Source organism: Medicago truncatula, chromosome 7 (assembly GCF_003473485.1).
Source record: "Medicago truncatula cultivar Jemalong A17 chromosome 7, MtrunA17r5.0-ANR, whole genome shotgun sequence".
NCBI lineage: Eukaryota > Viridiplantae > Streptophyta > Magnoliopsida > Fabales > Fabaceae > Medicago > Medicago truncatula.
The window spans coordinates 17,442,281-17,454,367 of record NC_053048.1 but is presented as its reverse complement, the minus strand read 5'-3'; the positions used below and the strand labels follow the sequence as shown (position 1 = coordinate 17,454,367).

At 38.0% G+C, this 12,087-nt stretch overlaps 1 non-coding gene across 1 annotated transcript; it reads right to left on the bottom strand.

The window, feature by feature from the left end:
* Nucleotides 1-903: 903 nt before the first annotated feature.
* On the bottom strand, nt 904-1,008 carry LOC120577244 (small nucleolar RNA R71). The gene has a single exon (XR_005643319.1). It is a non-coding gene; the product is annotated as a small nucleolar RNA R71 (small nucleolar RNA).
* Nucleotides 1,009-12,087: the final 11,079 nt, after the last annotated feature.

Below are 12,087 nucleotides of genomic sequence, written 5' to 3'. Positions count from 1 at the left end.
AGGAAAATTATTTAAATAAAACATTTTACATGTTGAGGTTAAGAATGAGCTATTTTTAGGTACATAATATAACATTAACATATAACTTTTACAAAAGAATGAAGTAACATTTTGTCAAAAATAAAATAAAAAAAGATGAAGTAACATACCAATAATATAACATTGACATATAATTTTAACAAAAGAATGAAGTAACACACGATTGATAAAAATTAATATTTTTAAGGTGAATAAGCGTGGTGTATGAGGTTCGAATTCCAACATCTGCATATATTTGGGACCACATATTTCATTCTCTTTGATATGCATTGAGATTTGTTTTTGTCTACTACATCTACAATGTATATGACCCGTGCTGACGCACGGGTGGAAAGTCTAGTTTATATATAAAATCTCTCTCTCCCTCCCTTTCTCCTTATTTTATTATTTTATTTTTATTTTATTTTATTCTATTTTATTTTTTTATTATTTTTTATTTTCTATCTTTAACCGCTTTGATTTCAGGGATGGCTCAAAGAAACACACAATAATAACAATATGGCTGAGAAACGTGGTCTCAAAGAGTATGCAATCACATCTTCAGATGAGCCGTACGATGCTATTGTGTACCCAACGGTTGAGGGTAGTATATTTGAAATAAAGCCTGCACTTATTTACCTAGTATAGCAAAATCAATTTTTCGGATCACCCACTGAGGATCCGAATCTTCATGTTTCAATTTTTTTAAAACTCAGTGGAACTTTGAAGGCAAACCAAGAGGGCGTAAGGCTGCACCTCTTTCCTTTCTCTTTGAGGGATAGAGCTAGTGCTTGGTTCCATTCATTGCAAATTGGCTCTATCACTTCATCGAACCAAATGAGGAAGGCATTTCTTTCCCAATTCTTTCCGCATAGTAAAACTGCTCAATTGAGAAGTCAAATCACACAATTCACTCAAAAAGATGGTGAATCTCTTTACGATGTGTGGGAGCATTTCAAAGAAATTCTTAGGCTTTGCCCCCCATCATGGTTTTGAGAATTAGCTTATTATCCACACTTTTTATAATGGTCTTTTGTTTTCCACAAAAATGAATGTTGATGCAGCTGCAGGTGGAGCTTTAATGAATAAAACTTTCACAGGAGCATATGATTTGATCGAGGACATGGCACAAAACCACTATCAGTGGACAAGTGAAAGAGTTATCGCTGATGTTACTCCTCCACCCTCTAAAAAAGAGGCAGGTATGTACCAGGTTTCTACCCTTGATCATCTATCTACTAAGGTGGACACACTTCTTCAAAAATTTGATAAATTAACTGTAAGTGTCGTCACACCTGCTCTTGTTTCACCACCTTTTGAATTTTGTGGAATACTTGACCATACTGGTGTTGAATTCCAACTAGGTCGTGTTGCTAAAAGTCCCGAGCAAAATTCTTATACCTTTGGACAACAAACAACACCACCCGTTTATGCAAACAACCCAAGAGTCCCTCAGAAATCCAGCTTTTTACTAGAAAAACATGCTATGGAGCAATCCAAGTGTAACGCCCTAGTCGTTATTTATTTATTTATTTTTAGAGTTATTTAGAGTCTTTTATGCATTTTATGAAATTATGTGTGACTTATTTGATGTGTTATTTTATTTATATGATTTAATTTAATATAAATAGAATAATAGAAATAATAGAATTATTTAGGAGGTTAAGGATTAATTAGAAATTAATAGAATTTAGGGGAGGTTTAATGTAATAGGAGGAGTTACACTTTGGAAAAGAAAAAGTGAGAAAACTGTTTTAACGTGAAAACAAGTGGGAGAAGAAAAAGCTAGGCAAAGGAGAAGACCAAGAGAGAAGAGCTTAGGAATTGGTTGCTGCACTTTATCTTTGCAATTCTAAGGTAAGGGTGGGATCATCTTTCAATAATGATAATATATGATTTCTGAAAATTGAGTAATTTAACTGTTCTTAAGGTAAAATTGGGAAAATTAGGGTTAATGATGATTTTGAAGAAAATGCGTAAGATTCAGGTTTATAATGTTGTATTTGATGATTAGTATGATTTTCTAATCTGTATTGATGTTGTTGATCATAATTGGATGAAAATAGCATGTTATGTATGAATTTGGAATTTTCTATATGAATGCTTGATTGGGCTGAATTGTTGTTGTTAATGCTAGTTGTTGTTCCTGTTGATGTCCGATTTCATATAGGACTTGTAAACATTTCTGGAAAACGTTTTGGGCGAATTGGGGATTAAAATTGGGTTTTTGGAGTGATGAGAAGCCTGAAAATCGTAACTGTACCCTGCCCAGATGAGTGGTCGCTTAAGCGAGCCAGCCGTCGCTTAAGCGAACATTCATGTAGCTGCCCAGAAATCAGATTTTACCCGTTCGCCTAAGCGAACAGTGAGCGAACTGGTAAGCGAAAATTAAGTTTGATTCTGCCAAGAATTCGCTTAAGCGAATGGTAAGCGACCTTGTGAGCGAAAAACCATTTTTGATTCTGTCCAAAGTTCGCTCAAGCGAACCGTGAGCGACCCGTAAGCGAACTGAACCCAGACCTACTGTAAGTTGGTCGCTTAAGCGAGCTAGCCGTCGCTTAAGCGAACTGAGTGTTAGTCAGCTTTTTCTGAACCTTGCTTCACGCATTAAGGGGTCCTTTTGAGTATTTCTAAATGTTCCTTACAGTTTGTATAACCTTTGTATAGACTTAAAGTCCTACTTAAAATCATGACGATAATTAGTTGGTTAATTTTATGAATTTGAATGTTGAAATGCTTGAATCAATTAGATGAACATGTTGCATTGAAAAGGTGTTGAGTCGTATGAGTACATATGCATTTGTTGTTGAGTTGTATGCAGATATACACAAGTGGAGTCAGTTGCATAAGCATAAAAACGATGAGAACCTCGGTTCTGGAACGCTTTGTCGTTCAAAACGATGGAACACGATGTTGTTCAAAACGATGTTAACGATGAGGACTCATGTCCTGATAAAAGAATGCTTTAACCATTCTATAACGATGAGAGCTTCGGCTATGATATGGTACCACATGCATAATTGCATTTGTTGAGGAGTCTTAGAAGAGTTGCCATGTCTTGCATGAGTCTTAGAAGTGAAGTCGAGTAGTCGCATGAGTCATTGTTACTGTTGACATTGTTGTTGAATGATGAAGTTGATAATGAATGTTGTATTATGATTGTTTATTGATTATGATGATAGGGTGTTAGATTCATTATGTTATTATATATTATTATTATTGTTGGAGAATCTCACCCCTTCTGCTTGAAAATGTTGCCCTTCCTATGGGTAACTTGCAAGTGATCCTGAGTAGTAGGTGGTGGCTCACAAAGTCTAGGGCTCTGATACATGGGATGGGGTTTTATTATTTGAATTCTTTCCTATGTATCGATTTTGAATTATAACTGATGTATCCATTTAGTGATTGACTTTTACGTTGAAATGGCTTTTATGCCGAGGATAATTATTGTAGACTGAATGATGTTAAAAATATTCCGCTGCAAGTTTAATGTTGTTTTATGATGAATGATTAATTAAATAGATTTTATACATTCTATTTAAGAAATTTTGATGACGTAATGTGACATGCTCGTTGAGGTTTTACTCTGATTATTGAAATATGATTTATTTAATTGATTTTTGGAAGCGGGGTGTTACAATTGGTATCAGAGCAGGTTGGTCCGTCCGACCGTATGGAAGAGTCTTGTTGAGCCACCTAGGATAGAGTGTTAACTCTAATGTTGTCTTTGCTGTTTTCTGATTTCTATTTCTTATGTAGAATCTCGAAATGGCTGGTCGTAACGATGCTGCAATTGCTGCTGCACTTGAGGCTGTTGCTCAAGCTGTAGGACAGCAACCAGCTGCTGCTAATGGTGAAGTGAGAATGCTGGAGACTTTTCTGAGAAACCATCCACCAGCATTCAAGGGAAGGTATGACCCCGATGGAGCTCAGACCTGGTTGAAGGAAGTAGAGAGGATCTTCAGAGTCATGCAATGCTCTGAGGTACAAAAGGTGCGGTTCGGGACGCACATGCTGGCTGAAGAAGCGGATGATTGGTGGGTAGGTCTTTTACCTGTGTTGGAACAAGACGGAGCAGTAGTGACATGGACTGTGTTCAGGAGAGAATTCCTGAATAGATACTTTCCGGAAGATGTCCGAGGGAAGAAGGAAATAGAATTTCTGGAGTTGAAGCAAGGTGACATATCGGTCACGGAGTATGCAGCTAAGTTCACGGAACTTGCAAAGTTTTACCCTCACTACACTGCGGAGACAGCTGAGTTCTCCAAATGCATCAAGTTCGAAAATGGTTTGAGGGCTGATATTAAGAGAGCCATAGGATATCAGAAGATCAGGATTTTCTCAGAATTGGTGAGTAGCTGCAGAATTTATGAGGAGGATACGAAGGCTCATTACAAGGTGATGAGCGAGAAGAGGAATAAGGGTCAGAGTAGCCGCCCGAAGCCCTACAGTGCTCCTGCTAACAAAGGCAAACAGAGATTGAATGATGAGAGACCACAAAAAGGGAAAAATGCTCCTGTTGAGGTTGTTTGTTACAAATGTGGTGTGAAGGGCCACAAGAGTAATGCTTGCACTCAAGATGAGAAGAAATGTTTCAGATGCGGTCAGAAGGGTCATGTGTTGGCTGATTGCAAGCGTGGAGATATTGTTTGTTTTAACTGTGGTGATGAGGGTCACATTAGTTCGCAGTGCACGCAACCTAAGAAGGTCAGGACTGGAGGAAAAGTATTTGCTTTGACTGGTACGCAGACTACTAATGAGGATCGACTTATCAGAGGTACTTGTTTCTTTAATAGTACTCCTTTAATTGCTATTATAGACACTGGTGCTACGCATTGTTTCATTGCTTTAGAGTGTGCATATAAGTTGGGTCTGATTGTATCTGATATGAAAGGAGAAATGGTTGTTGAAACTCCAGCTAAGGGTTCAGTAACTACTTCTCTGGTGTGTCTAAGGTGTCCGTTGTCTATGTTTGGTAGAGATTTTGAGGTCGATTTAGTGTGTCTACCGTTGTTGGGGATGGATGTTATTTTCGGGATGAATTGGTTAGAATATAACCGAGTCTGTATTAATTGTTTTAACAAGACGGTGCACTTTTCTTCTGTGGAAGAAGAGAATGGAGCAGAGTTTCTAACTACTAAACAGTTGAAGCAGTTGGAACGAGATGGAATTCTTATGTTTTCTTTGATGGCATCATTGTCGTTAGAGAATCAAGCTGTGATCGACAGACTACCAGTGGTGAATGAATTTCCTGAAGTTTTTCCAGATGAGATTCCTGACGTGCCACCAGAAAGAGAAGTTGAATTCTCGATTGATCTTGTTCCGGGAACGAAACCAGTATCGATGGCGCCGTATCGCATGTCAGCTTCTGAATTGGCTGAGTTAAAGAAACAGTTGGAGGACTTGCTTGATAAGAAGTTTGTAAGACCAAGTGTTTCGCCGTGGGGAGCGCCCGTGTTATTGGTAAAGAAGAAAGATGGAAGTATGAGGTTGTGCATTGACTATCGTCAGTTGAACAAAGTTACAATAAAGAATAGATATCCACTTCCGCGGATTGATGATTTGATGGACCAGTTGGTAGGTGCTAAAGTTTTTAGTAAGATTGACTTGAGGTCGGGTTACCATCAAATTAAAGTGAAGGATGAAGATATGCAGAAGACGGCTTTTAGGACACGATATGGTCATTACGAGTACAAAGTGATGCCTTTCGGTGTTACTAACGCGCCTGGTGTGTTCATGGAGTATATGAACCGAATTTTCCATGCTTTTCTGGATAAATTTGTGGTGGTATTTATAGATGATATATTGATCTATTCAAAAACTGAAGAGGAACACGCCGAACACCTGAAGATTGTGTTGCAAATATTGAAAGAGAGAAAGTTGTATGCCAAGTTGTCGAAGTGCGAGTTCTGGCTAAGTGAAGTGAGTTTTCTAGGCCATGTCATTTCTGGTAATGGTATCGCGGTTGATCCTTCGAAAGTTGATGCAGTATCTCAGTGGGAAACTCCGAAGTCAGTGACCGAAATCAGAAGTTTCTTGGGTTTGGCTGGTTATTACCGTAGATTCATAGAAGGATTTTCAAAGTTGGCACTTCCATTGACTCAGTTGACTTGTAAAGGGAAATCTTTCGTATGGGATGCTCAGTGTGAGAGTAGTTTCAATGAGTTGAAGCAAAGATTGACAACTGCTCCTATCCTAATTTTGCCGAAGCCGGAAGAACCTTTTGTGGTTTATTGTGATGCTTCCAAGTTTGGTTTGGGAGGTGTGCTGATGCAGGATGGTAAAGTGGTAGCATATGCTTCTAGGCAACTGAGGGTTCATGAAAAGAATTATCCTACACATGATTTGGAGTTGGCTGCAGCGGTATTTGTTTTGAAGATTTGGAGACACTATTTGTATGGTTCAAGATTTGAAGTGTTTAGCGACCACAAAAGTTTGAAATATCTGTTTGACCAGAAAGAATTGAACATGAGGCAGAGGAGATGGCTTGAGTTATTAAAGGATTATGATTTTGGTTTGAATTACCATCCGGGTAAAGCTAATGTAGTTGCAGACGCGTTGAGTAGGAAGACATTGCACATGTCGGCCTTAATGGTAAAGGAATTTGAATTGCTTGAACAGTTTAGAGACTTGAGTCTAGTGTGTGAATTGTCATCGCAAAGCGTGCATTTGGGTATGCTGAAGATCAATAGTGATTTCTTGAGTAGTATCAGAGAAGCACAACAAGTTGATATCAAGTTTGTGGATTTAATGGTTGATAGTAATCAAGCTGAAGATGGTGATTTCAAAGTTGATGAGCAAGGTGTATTGAGATTTAGAGGTAGAATTTGTGTTCCCGACAATGAAGAATTAAAGAAGTTAATTTTAGAAGAAAGTCATAAGAGCAATTTGAGTATTCACCCGGGAGCTACGAAAATGTATCATGACTTGAAGAAGTTGTTTTGGTGGTCTGGATTGAAGAAGGATGTCGCTCGGTTTGTGTATGCATGTTTGACTTGCCAGAAGTCTAAAGTTGAACATCAGAGGCCCGCAGGTTTGTTGACACCGTTGGATGTACCGGAGTGGAAATGGGATAGTATTTCTATGGATTTTGTGACAAGTTTACCTAATACTCCGAGAGGGCATGATTCTATATGGGTTGTGGTTGACAGGTTGACGAAGTCGGCGCACTTCATTCCGATTAATATAAGTTATCCAGTAGCTCAGTTGGCGGAAATCTACATCCAGAATATTGTGAAGTTGCATGGTGTTCCGTCGAGTATAGTGTCAGATAGAGACCCAAGGTTTACTTCGAGATTTTGGAGAAGTTTACAAGATGCGTTGGGTTCGAAATTGAGGTTGAGTTCGGCTTATCATCCGCAGACTGATGGTCAGTCGGAAAGGACAATCCAATCTTTAGAGGATTTGCTAAGGGTATGTGTACTTGAGCAGGGTGGAGCTTGGGATAGTCATCTACCATTGATAGAATTCACATACAACAACAGTTACCATTCGAGTATTAGTATGGCACCATTTGAAGCTTTATATGGTCGGAGGTGTAGAACTCCTCTATGTTGGTTTGAGTCGGGAGAAAGTGTTGTGTTGGGACCGGACTTGGTTCATGAGACTACGGAGAAAGTCAGGATGATCAGGGAGAAGATGAAAGCGTCGCAGAGTCGACAAAAGAGCTATCATGACAAGCGTAGGAAAGACCTTGAATTTCAGGAAGGTGACCATGTTTTTCTGAGGGTTACTCCTATGACGGGTGTAGGACGTGCATTGAAGTCGAGAAAGTTGACTCCAAAGTTCATCGGTCCTTATCAGATTTCAGAAAGAGTTGGAACTGTGGCGTATAGAATTGGTTTGCCACCTCATCTTTCGAATTTGCATGACGTGTTTCATGTGTCACAGTTGCGGAAGTATGTACCTGATCCTTCGCATGTTATTCCGAGAGATGATGTGCAAGTTAGAGATAACCTGACGGTGGAGACCCTACCTTTGAGGATTGACGATCGAAAGGTGAAGTCTTTGAGGGGTAAAGAGATACCTCTTGTAAGAGTTGTTTGGGGTGGAGCAACCGGTGAAAGTTTGACTTGGGAACTGGAAAGTAAGATGCAAGAATCGTATCCGGAGTTGTTTGTTTGAGGTAAGATTTCGAGGACGAAATTCTCTAAGTTGGGGAGAGTTGTAACGCCCTAGTCGTTATTTATTTATTTATTTTTAGAGTTATTTAGAGTCTTTTATGCATTTTATGAAATTATGTGTGACTTATTTGATGTGTTATTTTATTTATATGATTTAATTTAATATAAATAGAATAATAGAAATAATAGAATTATTTAGGAGGTTAAGGATTAATTAGAAATTAATAGAATTTAGGGGAGGTTTAATGTAATAGGAGGAGTTACACTTTAGAAAAGAAAAAGTGAGAAAACTGTTTTAACGTGAAAACAAGTGGGAGAAGAAAAAGCTAGGCAAAGGAGAAGACCAAGAGAGAAGAGCTTAGGAATTGGTTGCTGCACTTTATCTTTGCAATTCTAAGGTAAGGGTGGGATCATCTTTCAATAATGATAATATATGATTTCTGAAAATTGAGTAATTTAACTGTTCTTAAGGTAAAATTGGGAAAATTAGGGTTAATGATGATTTTGAAGAAAATGCGTAAGATTCAGGTTTATAATGTTGTATTTGATGATTAGTATGATTTTCTAATCTGTATTGATGTTGTTGATCATAATTGGATGAAAATAGCATGTTATGTATGAATTTGGAATTTTCTATATGAATGCTTGATTGGGCTGAATTGTTGTTGTTAATGCTAGTTGTTGTTCCTGTTGATGTCCGATTTCATATAGGACTTGTAAACATTTCTGGAAAACGTTTTGGGCGAATTGGGGATTAAAATTGGGTTTTTGGAGTGATGAGAAGCCTGAAAATCGTAACCGTACCCTGCCCAGATGAGTGGTCGCTTAAGCGAGCCAGCCGTCGCTTAAGCGAACATTCATGTAGCTGCCCAGAAATCAGATTTTACCCGTTCGCCTAAGCGAACAGTGAGCGAACTGGTAAGCGAAAATTAAGTTTGATTCTGCCAAGAATTCGCTTAAGCGAATGGTAAGCGACCTTGTGAGCGAAAAACCATTTTTGATTCTGTCCAAAGTTCGCTCAAGCGAACCGTGAGCGACCCGTAAGCGAACTGAACCCAGACCTACTGTAAGTTGGTCGCTTAAGCGAGCTAGCCGTCGCTTAAGCGAACTGAGTGTTAGTCAGCTTTTTCTGAACCTTGCTTCACGCACTAAGGGGTCCTTTTGAGTATTTCTAAATGTTCCTTACAGTTTGTATAACCTTTGTATAGACTTAAAGTCCTACTTAAAATCATGACGATAATTAGTTGGTTAATTTTATGAATTTGAATGTTGAAATGCTTGAATCAATTAGATGAACATGTTGCATTGAAAAGGTGTTGAGTCGTATGAGTACATATGCATTTGTTGTTGAGTTGTATGCAGATATACACAAGTGGAGTCAGTTGCATAAGCATAAAAACGATGAGAACCTCGGTTCTGGAACGCTTTGTCGTTCAAAACGATGGAACACGATGTTGTTCAAAACGATGTTAACGATGAGGACTCATGTCCTGATAAAAGAATGCTTTAACCATTCTATAACGATGAGAGCTTCGGCTATGATATGGTACCACATGCATAATTGCATTTGTTGAGGAGTCTTAGAAGAGTTGCCATGTCTTGCATGAGTCTTAGAAGTGAAGTCGAGTAGTCGCATGAGTCATTGTTACTGTTGACATTGTTGTTGAATGATGAAGTTGATAATGAATGTTGTATTATGATTGTTTATTGATTATGATGATAGGGTGTTAGATTCATTATGTTATTATATATTATTATTATTGTTGGAGAATCTCACCCCTTCTGCTTGAAAATGTTGCCCTTCCTATGGGTAACTTGCAGGTGATCCTGAGTAGTAGGTGGTGGCTCACAAAGTCTAGGGCTCTGATACATGGGATGGGGTTTTATTATTTGAATTCTTTCCTATGTATCGATTTTGAATTATAACTGATGTATCCATTTAGTGATTGACTTTTACGTTGAAATGGCTTTTATGCCGAGGATAATTATTGTAGACTGAATGATGTTAAAAATATTCCGCTGCAAGTTTAATGTTGTTTTATGATGAATGATTAATTAAATAGATTTTATACATTCTATTTAAGAAATTTTGATGACGTAATGTGACATGCTCGTTGAGGTTTTACTCTGATTATTGAAATATGATTTATTTAATTGATTTTTGGAAGCGGGGTGTTACACCAAGCAATTTCAAGAACTTAAAAATCAAACTGGATTATTGAATGACTCTCTTGTCAAGCTTACATCTAAAGTGGACTCCATTGCTACTCACACTAGAATGCTAGAATCTCAAATCTCTCAAGTAGCCCAAAAAGTAGCTACTTCCTCTCAAACCCCCGAAGTCTTTCCAAGTCAAACTGAAGCCAACCCCAAAGGCCTTATAAATGCTATTCAACTTAGGGACGGTAAGAAGTTAGAGGACCCCGTTATGAAAACTAAGACTATTGAGGGTGAGATAGAGAGTGAAAAGCAACAAGGTGAGAAAGTCATAGGAGAGAGTGATAAGCCAATCGTTTCACCACCTTATAAACTCAAAATCCATGTCCCACAAAGGCTTGCTAAGCCTAACCTCATAGTGATTGAGAGTTTTTCCACCCCTTGTGTGATTGAGAGTGAAACCATTGAAAAAGCTATGTGTGATTTGGGAGAGAATCTCAGGTGGATGCCACTATCCCTTTGGGAAATATTGGTTATTGGGTAGAGAAACCTTCTAATCGTCAAGCTAATCACTCTAAAAGAGCGCTTCGTGGGAGGCAACCCACGAGTTTTATTGCTTTTATTTTGTTTGTTTTGTAGGTATTTGTCCAAATATGATGCGAAAAAGTGAAGAAAAAAAAAAATCTTAGCTCTTTTTCCAGACAGTTGGCACGGCCGTGCCAACCCATCAGCCGGAAAAAAAAAATTCATTTTTTTTTGGATAAAATATGGTTTTAGTCCCTGCAAATATGTCACGTTTTGGTTTTAGTCCCTAGTAAAAAAAAAATTGTTTTTGGTCCCTGCAAAATTTTTTGTTTTTGAAAATAGTCCCTGACCCCACTTTTGTGATGATTTGCATACGTGGCACATTATAACTGAACCAATTTTGTAGTTTTTGGTCCCTACAAAATATTTTGTTTTTAAAAAAGGTCCCTGCAAAATTTTTAATTTTTGAAAATAGCCCCTGGATGGACTATTTTCAAAAACAAAAAATTTTGCAGGGACCAAAAACAATTTTTTTTTTACCAGGGACTAAAACCAAAACGAGGCATATTTGCAGGGACTAAAACCATATTTTAGCTTTTTTTTTTCCCGTATTCAAATCAAATAACCTCTTTCATCCTTCTTCCATAATTCTCTCCAAACTTCACCAACATTCATCCACCCACACCCAAACGAAGCTAAGGTCAATGGCATCAAAAACGAAAGGTGAGGATATTGAAGCCTCCGGAAGAGGTGTAAGCAAGAAGCAATCAACAGCCCGCAATCATGGGATCCAATTCAAGGATTCCAAGCAAAGAAATAAGTATAAATCTCTAATCTCTTGAACTATCTCTCCTTACAGGTACCTTGATGTTAATGCTATGGATAGACTAGAAATAGATGAACATGTGATTAGGCTGTTGAATAAATTCACAACCCTGTGCTTAGGTACCTTCACACGGTTATTGCTTGCACCTTATGGGGTAGAAAAAAGGTAGAAATGATGAGGACTATTGAGTTGTTGTAGGCTATACTTTATAACCACCATGTTAACATTTCCTATTATTTGATTTATTATCTTGTTTCAATTGCTAGAAAGAAACCGGATATAGTGGTAGGTGCAATCATCACTTTCATTTGTTAGAAAATTTGAGGTAAATGTGAACAAAGGGATAAATAGGATTGAGGGAAACTACTATCTATACTTAGAAACCCTCACTACCATGTTTTTTTTAGAATCCATGGCCCTTCTCACAATTCCCAATAT